Raw genomic sequence first — 6,000 nt, forward strand, 5'->3', positions numbered from 1 at the left:
CAACTACTCTACTGACAACTACTCTACTGACAACTACTCTACTGACAACTACTCTACTGACAACTACTCTACTGACAACTACTCTACTGACAACTACTCTACTGACAACTACTCTACTGACAACTACTCTACTGACAACTACTCTACTGACATGACAACTACTCTACTGACATGACAACTACTCTACTGACAACTACTCTACTGACAACTACTCTACTGACAACTACTCTATTGACTACTGACAACTACTCTACTGACAACTACTCTACTGACAACTACTCTACTGACAACTACTCTGACTGACAACTACTCTACTGACAACTACTCTACTGACAACTACTCTACTGACAACTACTCTACTGACAACTACTGACAACTACTCTACTGACAACTACTCTACTGACAACTACTCTACTGACAACTACTCTACTGACAACTACTCTACAACTGACAACTACTACTGACATGACAACTACTCTACTGACAACTACTCTACTGACAACTACTCTACTGACAACTACTCTACTGACAACTACTCTGCTGACAACTACTCTACTGACAACTACTCTACTGACAACTACTCTACTGACAACTACTCTACTGACAACAACTACTCTGCTGACAACTACTCTGCTGACAACTACTCTACTGACAACTACTCTACTGACAACTACTCTACTGACAACTACTCTACTGACAACTACTCTGCTGACAACTACTCTACTGACAACTACTCTACTGACAACTACTCTACTGACAACTACTCTACTGACAACTACTCTACTGACAACTACTCTACTTACAACTACTCTACTGACAACTACTCTACTGACAACTACTCTACTGACAACTACTCTGCTGACAACTACTCTACTGACAACTACTGACAACTACTCTGCTGACAACTACTCTACTGACAACTACTCTGCTGACAACTACTCTACTGACAACTACTCTGCTGACAACTACTCTACTGACAACTACTCTACTGACAACTACTCTACTGACAACTACTCTCTGACAACAACTACTCTACTGACAACTACTCTACTGACAACTACTCTACTGACAACTACTCTACTGACAACTACTCTACTGACAACTACTCTGCTGACAACTACTCTACTGACAACTACTCTACTGACAACTACTCTACTGACAACTACTCTGACAACTACTCTACTGACAACTACTCTACTGACAACTACTCTACTGACAACTACTCTACTGACAACTACTCTACTGACAACTACTCTACTGACAACTACTCTGCTGACAACTACTCTGCTGACAACTACTCTACTGACAACTACTCTACTGACAACTACTCTGCTGACAACTACTCTACTGACAACTACTCTACTGACAACTACTCTACTGACAACTACTCTACTGACATGACAACTACTCTACTGACAACTACTCTACTGACATACTACTCTGCTGACTACTCTGCTGACAACTACTCTACTGACAACTACTCTACTGACAACTACTCTACTGACAACTACTCTACTGACAACTACTCTACTGACAACTACTCTACTGACAACTACTCTACTGACAACTACTCTACTGACAACTACTCTGCTGACAACTACTCTACTGACATGACAACTACTCTGCTGACAACTACTCTGCTGACAACTACTCTACTGACAACTACTCTACTGACAACTACTCTACTGACAACTACTCTACTGACAACTACTCTACTGACAACTACTCTACTGACAACTACTCTACTGACAACTACTCTACTGACTGACAACTACTCTACTGACAACTACTCTACTGACATGACAACTACTCTACTGACAACTACTCTGACAACTACTCTGCTGACAACTACTCTACTGACAACTACTCTACTGACAACTGCTCTACTGACAACTACTCTGCTGACAACTACTCTACTGACAACTACTCTACTGACAACTACTCTATTGACAACTACTCTATTGACAACTACTCTACTGACAACTGCTCTACTGACAACTACTCTATTGACAACTACTCTACTGACAACTACTCTACTGACAACTACTCTACTGACAACTACTCTACTGACAACTACTCTATTGACAACTACTCTACTGACAACTACTCTATTGACAACTACTCTATTGACAACTACTCTACTGACAACTACTCTACTGACAACTACTCTACTAACAACTACTCTACTAATCTACTAACAACTACTCTGCTGACAACTACTCTATTGACAACTACTCTACTGACAACTACTCTACTGACAACTACTCTACTGACAACTACTCTACTGACAACTACTCTACTGACAACTACTCTACTCTACTCTACTGACAACTACTCTACTGACAACTACTCTACTAATCTACTCTACTCTGACAACTACTCTACTGACAACTACTCTACTGACAACTACTCTGCTGACAACTACTCTGACTGACAACTACTCTGCTGACAACTACTCTACTGACAACTACTCTACTGACAACTACTCTACTGACAACTACTCTACTGACAACTACTCTACTGACAACTACTCTACTGACAACTACTCTACTGACAACTACTCTACTGACAACTACTCTACTGACATGACAACTACTCTACTGACAACTACTCTACTGACAACTACTCTACTGACATGACAACTACTCTACTGACATGACAACTACTCTACTGACAACTACTCTGCTGACAACTACTCTACTGACAACTACTCTACTGACAACTACTCTACTGACAACTACTCTACTGACAACTACTCTACTGACAACTACTCTACTGACAACTACTCTACTGACAACTACTCTACTGACAACTACTCTACTGACAACTACTCTACTGACAACAACTACTCTGCTGACAACTACTCTACTGACAACTACTCTACTGACAACTACTCTACTGACAACTACTCTACTGACAACTACTCTACTGACAACTACTCTACTGACAACTACTCTACTGACAACTACTCTGCTGACAACTACTCTACTGACAACTACTCTACTGACAACTACTCTACTGACAACTACTCTACTGACAACTACTCTACTGACAACTACTCTACTGACAACTACTCTACTGACAACTACTCTGCTGACAACTACTCTACTGACAACTACTCTGCTGACAACTACTCTACTGACAACTACTCTACTGACAACTACTCTGCTGACAACTACTCTACTGACAACTACTCTACTGACAACTACTCTACTGACAACTACTCTACTGACATGACAACTACTCTACTGACAACTACTCTACTGACAACTACTCTGCTGACAACTACTCTACTGACAACTACTCTACTGACAACTACTCTACTGACAACTACTCTACTGACAACTACTCTACTGACAACTACTCTACTGACAACTACTCTGCTGACAACTACTCTGCTGACAACTACTCTACTGACAACTACTCTACTGACAACTACTCTACTGACAACTACTCTACTGACAACTACTCTGCTGACAACTACTCTATTGACAACTACTCTACTGACAACTGACAACTACTCTGCTGACAACTACTCTATGACATGACAACTACTCTACTGACAACTACTCTACTGACAACTACTCTACTGACAACTACTCTACTGACAACTACTCTACTGACAACTACTCTACTGACAACTACTCTACTGACATGACAACTACTCTACTGACAACTACTCTGCTGACAACTACTCTACTGACAACTACTCTACTGACAACTACTCTACTGACAACTACTCTACTGACAACTACTCTGACTGACAACTACTCTACTGACAACTACTCTACTGACAACTACTCTACTGACAACTACTCTACTGACAACTACTCTACTGACAACTACTCTACTGACAACTACTCTACTGACAACTACTCTACTGACAACTACTCTACTGACAACTACTCTGACAACTACTCTACTGACAACTACTCTACTGACAACTACTCTACTGACAACTACTCTACTGACAACTACTCTACTGACAACTACTCTACTGACAACTACTCTACTGACAACTACTCTACTGACAACTACTCTGCTGACAACTACTCTATGACAACTACTCTACTGACAACTACTCTACTGACAACTACTCTACTGACAACTACTCTACTGACAACTACTCTACTGACTGACAACTACTCTACTGACAACTACTCTACTGACAACTACTCTGCTGACAACTACTCTACTGACAACTACTCTACTGACAACTACTCTACTGACAACAACTACTCTACTGACAACTACTCTGACAACTACTCTACTGACAACTACTCTACTGACAACTACTCTACTGACAACTACTCTACTGACAACTACTCTGCTGACAACTACTCTACTGACAACTACTCTACTGACAACTACTCTACTGACAACTACTCTGCTGACAACTACTCTGCTGACTGACAACTACTCTACTGACAACTGACAACTACTCTGCTGACAACTACTCTACTGACAACTGACAACTACTCTACTGACAACTACTCTGACTGACAACTACTCTACTGACAACTACTCTACTGACAACTACTCTACTGACAACTACTCTACTGACAACTACTCTACTGACAACTACTCTACAACTACTCTACTGACAACTACTCTACTGACAACTACTCTACTGACAACTGACAACTACTCTACTGACAACTACTCTACTGACAACTACTCTACTGACAACTACTCTACTGACAACTACTCTACTGACAACTACTCTACTGACAACTACTCTACTGACAACTACTCTCTGCTGACAACTACTCTCTGACATGACAACTACTCTACTGACAACTACTCTGCTGACAACTACTCTACTGACAACTACTCTACTGACAACTACTCTACTGACAACTACTCTACTGACAACTACTCTACTGACAACTACTCTACTGACATGACAACTACTCTACTGACAACTACTCTACTGACAACTACTCTGCTGACAACTACTCTACTGACAACTACTCTACTGACAACTACTCTGCTGACAACTACTCTACTGACAACTACTCTACTGACAACTACTCTACTGACAACTACTCTACTGACAACTACTCTACTGACAACTACTCTACTGACAACTACTCTACTGACAACTACTCTACTGACAACTACTCTACTGACAACTACTCTACTGACAACTACTCTACTGACAACTACTCTACTGACAACTACTCTACTGACAACTACTCTACTGACAACTACTCTACTGACAACTACTCTACTGACAACTACTCTGCTGACAACTACTCTGCTGACAACTACTCTACTGACAACTACTCTACTGACAACTACTCTACTGACAACTACTCTACTGACAACTACTCTACTGACAACTACTCTATTGACAACTACTCTACTGACAACTACTCTGCTGACAACTACTCTACTGACAACTACTCTACTGACAACTACTCTACTGACAACTACTCTACTGACAACTACTCTGCTGACAACTACTCTACTGACAACTACTCTGACAACTACTCTACTGACAACTACTCTACTGACAACTACTCTACTGACAACTACTCTACTGACAACTACTCTGCTGACAACTACTCTACTGACAACTACTCTACTGACAACTACTCTGCTGACAACTACTCTACTGACAACTACTCTACTGACAACTACTCTACTGACAACTACTCTACTAACAACTACTCTACTGACAACTACTCTGCTGACATGACAACTACTCTACTGACAACTACTCTACTGACAACTGCTCTACTGACAACTACTCTGCTGACAACTACTCTACTGACAACTACTCTACTGACAACTACTCTATTGACAACTACTCTACTGACAACTACTCTGCTGACAACTACTCTGCTGACAACTACTCTACTGACTACTCTACTGACAACTACTCTGCTGACAACTACTCTGACAACTACTCTACTGACATGACAACTACTCTGCTGACAACTACTCTACTGACAACTACTCTGCTGACAACTACTCTACTGAACAACTACTCTG

This window comes from Oncorhynchus nerka, linkage group LG24, assembly GCF_034236695.1.
Source record: "Oncorhynchus nerka isolate Pitt River linkage group LG24, Oner_Uvic_2.0, whole genome shotgun sequence".
Taxonomy (NCBI): Eukaryota; Metazoa; Chordata; class Actinopteri; order Salmoniformes; family Salmonidae; genus Oncorhynchus; species Oncorhynchus nerka.